This window comes from Lepisosteus oculatus, unplaced genomic scaffold (assembly GCF_040954835.1).
Source record: "Lepisosteus oculatus isolate fLepOcu1 unplaced genomic scaffold, fLepOcu1.hap2 HAP2_SCAFFOLD_99, whole genome shotgun sequence".
Classification (NCBI taxonomy): Eukaryota; Metazoa; Chordata; class Actinopteri; order Semionotiformes; family Lepisosteidae; genus Lepisosteus; species Lepisosteus oculatus.
This window is the reverse complement of record NW_027168435.1, coordinates 245001-258139: the sequence shown is the minus strand read 5'-3', so window position 1 is coordinate 258139 and position 13139 is coordinate 245001. Positions and strand designations below refer to the sequence as shown.

Genomic DNA, 13139 nt, shown 5'->3' with positions numbered 1-13139 from the left:
GGCACTCAAACATTTTACTGTTTTTTTTTCAGGCAGGTGGCAAGACCCCTCCGCAAAACCCTTGTATGCCAAGCTGTGGGCATTGATTCGTCGAATATACGTATATTCACGGCGAAAATACGGCTATACGTATATATACGTCGCCTCGACGTATAATCAACGTCGAATTGCAACCGTAAAATCGACGACATTAATAAATGCATATATAACGTCGAAAACACATCTAACACTAGGAGTATACGGCACTCTGCACAGTGTACGAAGTAAATTATTTTCGCAGTAATTAATTTACACGTGTATAATAAATATAGTAAATATAATTAATTACTGCGAAAATAATTTACTTCGTACACTGTGCAGAGTGCTGTATACTCTTAGTGTTAGATGTGTTTTCGACGTTATATATGCGTTTATTAATGTTTATTTCACACTGTCGTGCACCTTTTCATTGCTCTCGCTTTCAGAGCCTCCGCACGGCACACGACTCGACATCAGGAAGCACATTGAAGTGAAAGCAGGGAGCGCTGCGACATGCACTGTGCAGATCCCGCCACACTAAGAGGTATATAAGCGTCAAAGGCAAGTCATTCCGAGTTGGTCGTTTGTGTTTTCCGTTCAGACGCGAAATGCTGAAATGATCTCTCGGCTCCTCGGTTGTCATTTCTGCTCCGTAAAGGAATCACAGCACGCGTCGCCTTCCAGCACGCTGGGTCGGGACACGATGCCGGGGGTCGGAGCGTGTGATGTCTTCCTCGTTAGTATAGTGGCAAGTATCCCCGCCTGTCACGCGGGAGACCGGGGTTCGATTCCCCGACGGGGAGTAGCTTTTCTTTTACCTCCTTAGAGAAAGGACTGCCTTTCACTTCTCTGTTTTCTAACACAGCGTCGTGCACCTTTTCATTGCTCTCGCTTTCAGAGCCTCCGCACGGCACACGACTCGACATCAGGAAGCACATTGAAGTGAAAGCAGGGAGCGCTGCGACATGCACTGTGCAGATCCCGCCACACTAAGAGGTGAGTGGGTCTGTTCGATGCACAAAGAACGCTTTGATAAGCGTCAAAGGCAAATCATTCCGAGTTGGTCGTTTGTGTTTTCCGTTCAGACGCGAAATGCTGAAATGATCTCTCGGCTCCTCGGTTGTCATTTCTGCTCCGTAAAGGAATCACAGCACGAGTCGGCTTCCAGCACGGTGGGTCGGGACACGATGCCGGGGGTCGGAGAGAGTGATGTCTTCCTCGTTAGTATAGGACCTGTCACGTGGACCTGTCACCTGTCCCCACCTGTCACGCGGGAGACCGGGGTACATCAGGACGCGCATTGAAGTGAAAGCAGGATGCGCTGCGACATGCACTGTGCAGATCCCGCCACACTAAGAGGTGAGTGGGTCTGTTCGATCACAGCACTAGGCGAATCCCCAATCCCCTTTTGTGCGTGGCGACAGAAGAAGTCTGGTCTGTTTCCGCCCGGTTTCGATCCAGGGATCTTTCGCGTGTGAGGCGAACGTGATAACCACTACACTACGGAAACTGTGGTCAGATGTGCCCAGCGGCCCAGCGCTGAGCTTCGCCAATGCGATTCAGCTGCTTCCAGTGCCTTTATTGGGGTGCGCTGATGGACCGTGCTCTCTCTCCAGAGACCAGCACGCCTGTCATGGACGGAGCAGGAAAGACGGCGCCACATTCTACAGCCCTCTCCACGCAATCGACGAAATCGGGCTACTGAAGTGGAGAAAATCGCCTCTCCAGAAAGTGCAAATATCATCTTGGAGAGTATAAATCCTATTGCCGAAGGTCAGCCCTGTCTACCAGAGTGACCCTCCCACCTCCTGCAGCGATGGTCAGCTCGTCTCACACGCGAGAAGTTTCGGCTGGAAACAAGCGCCCCCTCTTCTCGCACGTTTTGCACGTTGAGTAGTTTTAATGCGGCTCCTTCGTACACAGTGCTGATCTTTTGGAAAGCAGGAGGCAAAATTGACACGTTCCCATACCGGGAGTCGAACCCTGGCCACCTGGGTGAAAACCAGGAATCCTAACCGCTAGACCATATGGGAGTGCACAACCCTGCTGTTCCGGGCATCATGCAAGCAAACTACATAAATATGAGAAAACACGCAAGAGAGTTGTCACTCAGAGTGTCGAAGGGTCGATGTATACTGGGGCTCAGTTGAAATGCAACGTCAGGACTTTCCCGAATTATGTCACACGAAGAGAGCACAGCCTTTTCCGCCCTGCCACGTGTGTATCGGTAACTCGCCGTGATCGTATAGTGGTCAGTACTTTGCGTTGTGGCCGCAACAACCCCGGTTCGAATCCGGGTCACGGCAGAATAGGGGCGTCTGCTTTTACTACTTGCACGAATGAAGGCAAAAAAAAGCCAATTGATGTGAACGAACGGCGCTTTACAGAGGAGTACTGCCTGACTGGATCGTTGATGAACGACAGAGACCACTCCGACCTCTTCTCGGGTTTCTTCAATGACTTACTAAGGATCTTCTTCACATTCGCCCATGCAGGGGAAGCCAGTTACACCAAAGCAAACGCAGGAAAGTGCAATTCAAGCAGAGACCAGGAGGGACCTGTTTACACCGAGAGTGGTCGGAGAATGGAACAATGCGCCCAGCCCTGTTGCTGGAGCCGATTCTTGATGAGATCTTGGGCTCACTAAGAAGCCCCCGCTGGATGCTAATCTTTCTGTTGTTCTTGCAGGTCCTGCGCTGCTTTTGAGCCGACAGAGCTCGTCCTGATCTGTCGGCACAGCCCAATTGCAAATGATCGGCTCCGCATACAGAAGGAACGTGCGTTTGGTACAAGAGTGCATGAAGGCACCGGAAATACATTGGGAACAAATGACCGGTCGCTCAATACCTCTGTGAAGTACAGGAGCGTGCAAAACGAGGCTGTTTCCGCCCGGTCTCGAACCGGGGACCTTTCGCGTGTTAGGCGAACGTGATAGCCGCTACACCACAGAAACCTGCAGGGACTGCTGCTGGTGTCTCGCTTGCGTTTCGGGCTGAGAAAGGGACGCGTCACTTTAGGCAGGGGGCGCTGGAGAGAGGAACAAAGGGCGCGATGAAACAAAACACCAAAACCCGGGATCTTTAGATCTTCAGTCTAACGCTCTCCCAGCTGAGCTATTTCGGCGGTGCACAGAGCCCACAGCCACCTGCTCCAGCCTTCCTGTGTTGCGGCATGAGCGCACCAAGAGTAGCGGGAGAGTGTTGCAGGAACGTCACTCAGAAGGAAAGCCACCCAGGTGCGCTCTCTGAGCTCTGTCCAGCGCATCTTCCTCGCATGGACTTCTGCCTGCGACGGGCAGGAAACAATTAGCAAGAACAGAACAACACCCCATGGGTGTCTCATGACCACACCTTAGGTTGTGACACGTGCAGGTGTGAGGGGTTGCCGGGCTACTTTGGAGCAGAGCTTGGGCGGAGGGAGGGCGGGAAAGCAGACAAAGAGGTGACACCTCAAGGTCTGCACGATCACAGCTCTCCGCCGCCCCAGGCTTCCGCTCGATAAGCTGCTGGACACACCCGCCCCTCCTCACACAGACCGTGGAAAAGCCCCCGAGTCGGAGGGCTCTCTCTTCCTCCCAGGAGCTCTTGGACACGACGCACAGACAGGGTGCGGGGAGCCGCCGCCTGCAAACACGGCTCCAGGCAGGACTCCACTCCGTAGGAGCCGCAGAGCAGAGGAGATGGGGGCAGCTTAGCTCCTGTGCAGAGACCTGAGCTGCTGTTGCTGCAGACGCTGTCTTTTCTGCACTCGGGGTAGGAGTGAATGTTGAGTTGCCCTCAGAAATGAAGCAGAGTACTTCAACGGCACGGGTGTGTGTGTGTGCGTGCGCCCTGGTGATTCTGGGAGACAGATCGAACCTGGGCTAAAAGAGAGGAGGCTTAGCCCTCTTCCATTTGCTACTTCAAAGTTGTACAACCCATTTGTATCTGCTAGACGGCGCAGTTTATCGTGCACAAAGAACGCTTTAAAAAGCGTCCAAAGCAAGTCATTCCGAGTTGGTCGTTTGTGTTTTCCGTTCAGACGCGAAATGCTGAAATGATCTCTCGGCTCCTCGGTTGTCATTTCTGCTCCGTAAAGGAATCACAGCACGCGTCGCCTTCCAGCACGCTGGGTCGGGACACGATGCCGGGGGTCGGAGCGTGTGATGTCTTCCTCGTTAGTATAGTGGCAAGTATCCCCGCCTGTCACGCGGGAGACCGGGGTTCGATTCCCCGACGGGGAGTAGCTTTTCTTTTACCTCCTTAGAGAAAGGACTGCCTTTCACTTCTCTGTTTTCTAACACAGCGTCGTGCACCTTTTCATTGCTCTCGCTTTCAGAGCCTCCGCACGGCACACGACTCGACATCAGGAAGCACATTGAAGTGAAAGCAGGGAGCGCTGCGACATGCACTGTGCAGATCCCGCCACACTAAGAGGTGAGTGGGTCTGTTCGATGCACAAAGAACGCTTTGATAAGCGTCAAAGGCAAATCATTCCGAGTTGGTCGTTTGTGTTTTCCGTTCAGACGCGAAATGCTGAAATGATCTCTCGGCTCCTCGGTTGTCATTTCTGCTCCGTAAAGGAATCACAGCACGAGTCGGCTTCCAGCACGGTGGGTCGGGACACGATGCCGGGGGTCGGAGAGAGTGATGTCTTCCTCGTTAGTATAGGACCTGTCACGTGGACCTGTCACCTGTCCCCACCTGTCACGCGGGAGACCGGGGTACATCAGGACGCGCATTGAAGTGAAAGCAGGATGTGCTGCGACATGCACTGTGCAGATCCCGCCACACTAAGAGGTGAGTGGGTCTGTTCGATCACAGCACTAGGCGAATCCCCAATCCCCTTTTGTGCGTGGCGACAGAAGAAGTCTGGTCTGTTTCCGCCCGGTTTCGATCCGGGGATCTTTCGCGTGTGAGGCGAACGTGATAACCACTACACTACGGAAACTGTGGTCAGATGTGCCCAGCGGCCCAGCGCTGAGCTTCGCCAATGCGATTCAGCTGCTTCCAGTGCCTTTATTGGGGTGCGCTGATGGACCGTGCTCTCTCTCCAGAGACCAGCACGCCTGTCATGGACGGAGCAGGAAAGACGGCGCCACATTCTACAGCCCTCTCCACGCAATCGACGAAATCGGGCTACTGAAGTGGAGAAAATCGCCTCTCCAGAAAGTGCAAATATCATCTTGGAGAGTATAAATCCTATTGCCGAAGGTCAGCCCTGTCTACCAGAGTGACCCTCCCACCTCCTGCAGCGATGGTCAGCTCGTCTCACACGCGAGAAGTTTCGGCTGGAAACAAGCGCCCCCTCTTCTCGCACGTTTTGCACGTTGAGTAGTTTTAATGCGGCTCCTTCGTACACAGTGCTGATCTTTTGGAAAGCAGGAGGCAAAATTGACACGTTCCCATACCGGGAGTCGAACCCGGGCCGCCTGGGTGAAAACCAGGAATCCTAACCGCTAGACCATATGGGAGTGCACAACCCTGCTGTTCCGGGCATCATGCAAGCAAACTACATAAATATGAGAAAACACGCAAGAGAGTTGTCACTCAGAGTGTCGAAGGGTCGATGTATACTGGGGCTCAGTTGAAATGCAACGTCAGGACTTTCCCGAATTATGTCACACGAAGAGAGCACAGCCTTTTCCGCCCTGCCACGTGTGTATCGGTAACTCGCCGTGATCGTATAGTGGTCAGTACTTTGCGTTGTGGCCGCAACAACCCCGGTTCGAATCCGGGTCACGGCAGAATAGGGGCGTCTGCTTTTACTACTTGCACGAATGAAGGCAAAAAAAAGCCAATTGATGTGAACGAACGGCGCTTTACAGAGGAGTACTGCCTGACTGGATCGTTGATGAACGACAGAGACCACTCCGACCTCTTCTCGGGTTTCTTCAATGACTTACTAAGGATCTTCTTCACATTCGCCCATGCAGGGGAAGCCAGTTACACCAAAGCAAACGCAGGAAAGTGCAATTCAAGCAGAGACCAGGAGGGACCTGTTTACACCAAGAGTGGTCGGAGTATGGAACAATGCGCCAAGCCCTGTTTCTGGAGTCGATTCTTGGTTAGATATTGGGCTCACTGTTGTTCTCGCAGGTGTTGCGCTGCTTTTGAGCCGACAGAGCTCGTCTTGGTCTGTCGGGATAGCCCAATTGCAAATGATCGGCTCCAGGTACAGAAAAAACGTGCGTTTGGTACAAGAGTGCATGAAGGCACCGGAAATACATTGGGAACAAATGACTGGTGGTTCAAGACCTCTGTGAAGTGCAGGAGCGTGCAAGAAGAGGCTGTTTGCACCCAGTCTCGAACCGGGGACCTTTCGCGTGTTAGGCGAACGTGATAGCCGCTACACTACGGAAACCTGTAGGGACTGCTGCTGGTTTCTCGCTTGCGTTTCGGGCTGAGAAAGGGACGCGTCACTTTAGGCAGAGGGCGCTGGAGAGAGGAACAAAGGGCGCGATGAAACAAAATGCCGAAACCCGGGATCGAGCCAGGGACCTTTAGAACATACTCTCACGAATCGTTAGAATACGTGCGTTTGATCATCAATTGCGTAACAACCACATTCGTTCGACTTGAGCCATCAAGCTCATAGTTTTCAAATCTTGAAAGCTGTCATTGAGCACATCATAGTCTGCAGTACGCCCCGTAACTTGCGTACTTCAACAGAAAGAAGAGCAGACAGCTCCATAAATATGCGAGGCGCAGAGAGTGCAAGGCGAGCCGCACACGTTTCGGTGGCTGAGAGAGGGCAGTTTTTGCTTCTGCATTTCCCAAGTAAGGACGCATGACAACAAGCGATCGCGGTGCTCATTTACGACATAGTGGTGATGAGTTTTCAGTACGTGTTCTTTTGAACGAGCAATGAGGTTGCTGCCTTGGACAGCTGACTGCACGCTCTCATTGTGCCACGTGATGAGTATTCACCAGGCTCGTTCAGTCATTAGTCACATTCCATCGTTTGCCATAAGCAGATGCTGCAAGGTGATGTGGATATCAGTTCCCAGTCTTGTGGACGAGGACAAAAAGAACACACAAGGGCTCATCCACGAGTTGAACCCAGGACCTCCCACACCCTAAGCGAGAATCATACCCCTAAACCAATGAGCCACGGCAGCACTTTCCATTTTATTCTGTCAGCCAGCTTGAGGACGGGGGAGAGGCGTCATTCGCTCGTCCAGTCAGACCTTCATCAATAAGTCAAGAAAGCCGCAATTACACGACTGCCTTGCAGACGAAGGGCAGTGAACTGCACCCGGTAAGAGGGGAACAAGCGGCACTAGGCGACACCGAGGCATGAGCCCCAGGGAGGGGGGTTAGCTTGCATGGTACAGCGCTCGCTTTGCATGCGAGAGGTAGCGGGATCATTTCCCACGTCCTCCAGGTGTGTGCTTAGAGCTTGATGTGCCGAAAGGTGTCCTTTAGCCTGTGGTCACGCCTTGCATGGAGAGCGTCATGCAGCTGTCAATCATTTCGCAGCCACGCCCCCTCTTCATCTTCTCTCTGCCTTAAGCGTCTCCGCCACTCTCTCTTGACATTTCATGTCAGCATGTCAGAAGTCCGAGTGACGTTTTTAATGGCTGAGTGAGGGCACGATGCTAAAGCAGAGAGGCCACTTCAGCCAGAGAGACTTGTGCTAGGTGAGATCTGAAAAACAGACTCGCAACAGAAACAGACCAAAAAAGTATCGGTGAGCTCAAAAGGCAAATGCAACATCCAGCAGAGGGCGTCTAAAGATTAGGGAACGGGCGACTGAAATCCATGAGGCAAACTTTCTGGCTGTGTACTGCAGCTGGCCTCGTTGGCGTGGTTGGTAGCGCGTCAGTCTCATCATCTGAAGGTCCTGAGTTTGATCCTCACACGGGGCAGGGCTGCTTCCTCTCTTGCTCTTTTCAAACACTTGCGGCAACTGTTCGCTCATAACCACGTCTGGAATGCGTGACCTTTACACGGGGGAGAAGCAACGCCGCATCCCTTTTCTAAAGAACATTCACATTCAGAAATAAGTCAAGAAATTTGCCATTACTTTCGCTCGCGCTGCTGTCAGCCTGCCCATGTTGCCAAAGAAAGATTCACTCGGCGTCAACATGACAGAACAGCGATCACTTGAAAACACTATTCCACACTCCGTAAGCAAGAACTTCAGTGTTTGCAGTCACCCGATATGCCGATAGTCAAAGGAGCACAAAACACGAAGCGTCAAAAGAGAAGATGAGTTGATGGAAAGAGCGTTGAATTGATGAGCACAAAAGTTCAGCTCGTACAATAGGCAACGAAGGTCCCGGCGTCATCATCGCACTTGAAAGGACTGCCTTGCAGACTAAGGGCAGTGGGAGGTTGCTGTTTTGAGATGGAGGCATTGGGATGGTGGGCCGAGATCTATTCTTCTTAAGGAATTCTTCATCGTGAAAGATCGGTCCACAGGTCATCCAAAGAACTTACAAATTTTTTGGACTCAGGGAATCACGTGCTTCCGGAAGGGAGTGAAGTGCTCAAACACATGACATGCCCCCTTGATCTCACATGCACAATTCTGCTGCAACATGCACAGCTACCGTCCACACCAGGCAGTGGGGCTTCAGCAGAATTTGCTACGCCACCTGCAATTACATATCCAGCTGCACACATATACATGGCCCCTCTGTCCTTTTCAGGATCTCAAAAAAAAGCATAGCGTGGTTTTCCTGCAACCTGATTGACCGCATCTCCCTCAGAATGTGCCCCGTTGCATTCATTGCTGAAGCAGGACGGAGGCTAACGGGCATGCCAGAACAGTTAGGCTCAGCGATCTCTCCAAAATATTGTGGTTGTAGTGGAAGAAATATGGTTTAAATTGTACCTTGGTATTTCAAACTCTCTCTAGAATGTGATCCATTTCTATTTTATTTTGACAGGAACTGGCTAATGACACTAGATGAAAAGAGAAGAAAGAAAACACAACGTTTCGGCCGTGGAGCCTTCTTCAGGTGTGAGGGCTCCACGGCTGAAATGTTGTGTTTTCTTTCTTCTCTTTTAAGCATGGAATAGACCTATTACTTGTTCCTTTGCAGCCTACGCATGCTGACACAGCTCCCCACCTGAACTGCTAATGATGCCTGGTAGTTTGTGGTACTTGGGTATTGTCTTATGTTTGCTCAAACTGCATATGTGTGATTGCATATTTTTGGGTATTTTCATATGTCAATATTTAATTCACTGACATTCCTGTATGCTTGGAAGAAAGGTAGATTGGATTTGGCACAGGACGCCTGCCCATATTTGTTGATCATTGTTGGGCTGGAAAAACAATGATAAAAAGTGTATGAAAAAAGCTCTCTCCAATATTTCCCTTCTCTTCGCCATGGTTACACTGCCCGTTCTTTCCGTCTTTTGTCCTTCTACAAAGATTGCAGGGCTCTTTTTCCACCATAATATCAGAATATTTTTTTCTCTTTTAAAGGCTGTAGGTGGGGTGTGATGGACTGTACCACTATCATAGAAGATTTTTTCAGGACACATCGCAGTTCCATAGTAGAATTTATCAATAGTAGAATTCCATAGGACATTATTTACCAACATATTACCCAGTGTGAGACTCTGCCAGTAAACCTCAGAGCATTGAGTTCTCCACTGATAAAGATGGCTGTCTGAAGTCATGAAATCCACTGCTGGGATGCCTGAGAGACAGTAATTGAATCTTGGCTGGAATTAGGCTTTCTATTAGTGTTGATCTTTGGGAATTATGTGGTAAAAAGGGAAAACTCCTTTACTTTAGTCACTTTGAATGTTCAAATGTACAGAACCTGCAAAACTAAGCAATGAAAAAAATCCATCACCACTCTCATGATAGCATAACTCATAGTCTCTGCTGTTGTGTAACAATACACACTTTCAATTTTCTTATCGCCTGTCTCCAGAGAGAATGTTGTTAGTGCTGATGACCTTGAATTAGACCTTGTTGACTCTGTAAAACAATCTTCCTCTGCTTAGATTTTCACTCAGATTGATTTTGTTCTCAGATTATTCCTGGCAGGACTGAGTTTCTAGGAAATGAAAAGTGAAAGAAAAAGTACAGAAGATCAGCCCTTGAATATACAACATTGTGCAGTGAGATTGTTAAATGTATTAGCTGCTATCCTGAGTTAGAGCCTGTCGTGGTAAGCAGTGGATGACAGGATCTAGCACAGATACTAATGAAACACTGTTAATGAAAGATAAAACACTTGAGTCTTATTTTAGTTTTCCATTTCCCTTTCATTTGTGATGTACTGTACAACAGGCCACAGAACATGCACAAAAACAGATATGCACACATTCACACCAGGCAATGACAGTCTGCCCAGTCAGAATCTGAGCTGAGGTATCAGAATTCTGAATTCCCTGAATTCTGTCATGGATCATCCACAATAAGGGCAATGTTTGAACACGAGGATCCCCAGGAGAGAGCCTAGTAACATAAATCTTGGAGCAAAAGCAGATGATTAACTTCATAGTTTGTGTGGTTGAGCCAAAGTTGAGCATGAGGATATGTGAGTCACCATTCTTAGAAATGGATCCAACTTCAGACAGGCGTCAAAAGTAAGAGTATACAGTGCTGGGGCAATGACACTTCAATGATCAGAAGGATAACAAGAGTTTTAATGCATTGAAATTGATTTTCTGGTGATGCACACTGTCATGGAACTATTAATTTTTTAAGGATCACTTACTGACGTCAGACAGCTGCCAATTCTCCAGACTGGAAGGATGAACAGTTTATCCCCCTAGGTACCATATTTCCATATTTCGAAGCATTGGAATAATACATGTCATACAGCAACATAAAAACAGGAAGACAAGTATCACAGCCCCTATAATCGGTGTTAGTAACTTAAAAGAAAAACATTCCCCCTGGCCCAAACTGTGATTCTAACCAGGAGAGAAAAGCCGGTGTATCTTTTATGCCTCTCTCTTTATTCACCTTGTCTTTTAGTTCTTTCAAATGCTGAATAGCGAGCGTAAGATTTCCATAATCATCGTCATTAGCTGGAATATATGTACAACAGGAGTCTCCTACTAAAGCATAGACTCCTCCAGATGCTGCATTTTGAAGGTCCAGCACGAACCTGTTCTGAAGTGCCATTAATCTAACTCCCCTTAATTCTTGTTTGATAGCGTCTAAGCCTTCTAACGTGATATTAATAAAAGAGTACATTTCATAAAAAGTCGCATGGGTGAGGCTGTAGAATGAGGCATTAAAGCACATATATAACAAGATGCATTAAATTTCTTTAACTTTACAGTATGATTTATAAATTTATACCACAAATTACTCATGTCCCCCTCATTATCAGTTTCATTCAGCCAGTTTGTATACAAAGAGGCTTCGTGTTTAGATTCTTCCTCTTTTGGGGTGGTGACAGGCTTCTACATAAAAAGGAAAAAGGCTGTGCACATCAGTCCCAAGCAGGTTATCCCCATCTGTCCTTGTGGAGACATCACTCCTGCGCTTTGCTCAGTTCGTTTGTGACCTTTTTACAGTGGGAAGCATGAATCCAGGGCACCATTTCTGTGACCTTCACAGCAGTGGCAGTGGTCAGCAGCACCTGGTACAGCCCCCTCCACCTGAGTGAACACCATTTCTTTTTCCTGAAGTCTTTCACCAGAATCCAGTCTCCTTATTCACTCATTAGTTCTTACAGCACAGGTAAATCCCTGTGGGCTGGAGCCCAGCATAATCTTAGGCTTTTTTGGTCAACTTTGGTCAACAGATTGGTCAACAACTGGGTAATAACTCTTAGAAAAATCTACACATTGTTCCCCTGCCTCAGCTGTGACGTTTTGCAGAACAATTCTAGCTGAAGTTGTAAAATTTCTCTTTGTTCCGTTCCTGCAAAACATCTTATTATGAACAAACAAACCACAATAATCATTTGCATCTAGGGGAATCACTCCCAAGGGTAAGCCCCCTTAAAACTATATTGTTCTACCCATCAGGTTCTGCCACTAGATAAGAGAACCTTTCCCATGAAATCATTTTTTGACCTTCATGATCCCTTCAGGGCGTACAATTAGCACAGAAGCAGCAGCTTTAGTCCACATGTTTTTCAAACAGGATATTAACGATATGATCATAACGAATAATACCAGACCCACAAATATGTATTGAACCAGAGACCCTCTCCATGTTCCTAGCACAGACTGTAGCCATGCACCAATGCCCCAATCATCTGGATTGCAGGATTTACGAAGAAAATTATTTTCGCAGTAATTAATTTATTATATTTACTATATTTATTATACACGTGTAAATTAATTACTGCGAAAATAATTTACTTCGTACACTGTGCAGAGAGCCGTATACTCCTAGTTGCGGCACACACGATACGTACAGTAAAAAGCCTCAGGCACTGTGTTAGATGTGTTTTCGACGTTATATATGCGTTTATTAATGTCGTCGATTTTACGGTTGCAATTCGACGTTGATTATACGTCGAGGCGACGTATATATACGTATAGCCGTATTTTCGCCGTGAATATACGTATATTCGACGAATCAATGCCCACTGTGTAAACTCTTGAGCAAACTCTGAACCAGCTCTAAGGAAACGAATCCGATTAGACGTTACTTTGACTCATCTTTTTACGCTCAGTGCGGGATTGCTCAAATATGCAAATGGTGAGGCTCCAGTTCGACACCACTTTACAGTATCTGACAAAAGCATGGCAGACTGTGCCATGACCGGCAGATAACTTCTGCTTATTTTTACCATATGAAACATTGGAAATCCTGCCACTTGCATTTGTGACACTTGATTTTGGCTCCACCTAAGACACTCTTAAATCTTCAAACACTTTTCTCTTCTCCCGCAACACTCTTGTCTGTCGGCACTATGTGGCAGCGTTGCATGACAACCCACCTCACCACGGAAAGGAACCTAACAGCTTTGGTAAGAGAGGAGAAAAGAACCTGACCCATACGGGGCTCGAACCCACGACCTTGGCGTTATTAGCACCACACTCTAACCAACTGAGCTAACCGGCCTCATGACAGCAGTCCTCTCTGTGCTGCAAAAAATCGAACTCAGGGAATTTATTTTGCCCTCCTTTGAATAGAAAGCCGTGTAATTCAGTGTACGGGCTTTCTCGTGCAGTTTCATGGTTCTTGTAACCCAAATCCTA

At 48.3% G+C, this 13139-nt stretch overlaps 10 non-coding genes across 10 annotated transcripts; 5 read left to right on the top strand and 5 right to left on the bottom strand.

Annotated features, from left to right (window-relative positions):
• The first annotated feature begins 749 nt into the window (after positions 1-749).
• trnad-guc (transfer RNA aspartic acid (anticodon GUC)) lies at positions 750-821 on the top strand. The gene has a single exon. It is a non-coding gene; the product is annotated as a tRNA-Asp (tRNA).
• A 634-nt stretch (positions 822-1455) lies between these two features.
• trnav-cac (transfer RNA valine (anticodon CAC)) lies at positions 1456-1528 on the bottom strand. Its single transcript has one exon. It is a non-coding gene; the product is annotated as a tRNA-Val (tRNA).
• A 451-nt stretch (positions 1529-1979) lies between these two features.
• trnae-uuc (transfer RNA glutamic acid (anticodon UUC)) lies at positions 1980-2051 on the bottom strand. The gene has a single exon. It is a non-coding gene; the product is annotated as a tRNA-Glu (tRNA).
• A 201-nt stretch (positions 2052-2252) lies between these two features.
• On the top strand, positions 2253-2324 carry trnah-gug (transfer RNA histidin (anticodon GUG)). The gene has a single exon. It is a non-coding gene; the product is annotated as a tRNA-His (tRNA).
• Positions 2325-2898: 574 nt separating this feature from the next.
• trnav-aac (transfer RNA valine (anticodon AAC)) lies at positions 2899-2971 on the bottom strand. The gene has a single exon. It is a non-coding gene; the product is annotated as a tRNA-Val (tRNA).
• Positions 2972-4168: 1197 nt separating this feature from the next.
• On the top strand, positions 4169-4240 carry trnad-guc (transfer RNA aspartic acid (anticodon GUC)). Its single transcript has one exon. It is a non-coding gene; the product is annotated as a tRNA-Asp (tRNA).
• A 634-nt stretch (positions 4241-4874) lies between these two features.
• On the bottom strand, positions 4875-4947 carry trnav-cac (transfer RNA valine (anticodon CAC)). The gene has a single exon. It is a non-coding gene; the product is annotated as a tRNA-Val (tRNA).
• A 451-nt stretch (positions 4948-5398) lies between these two features.
• Positions 5399-5470, bottom strand: trnae-uuc (transfer RNA glutamic acid (anticodon UUC)). Its single transcript has one exon. It is a non-coding gene; the product is annotated as a tRNA-Glu (tRNA).
• Positions 5471-5671: 201 nt separating this feature from the next.
• Positions 5672-5743, top strand: trnah-gug (transfer RNA histidin (anticodon GUG)). The gene has a single exon. It is a non-coding gene; the product is annotated as a tRNA-His (tRNA).
• Positions 5744-7794: 2051 nt separating this feature from the next.
• trnam-cau (transfer RNA methionine (anticodon CAU)) lies at positions 7795-7867 on the top strand. Its single transcript has one exon. It is a non-coding gene; the product is annotated as a tRNA-Met (tRNA).
• Positions 7868-13139: the final 5272 nt, after the last annotated feature.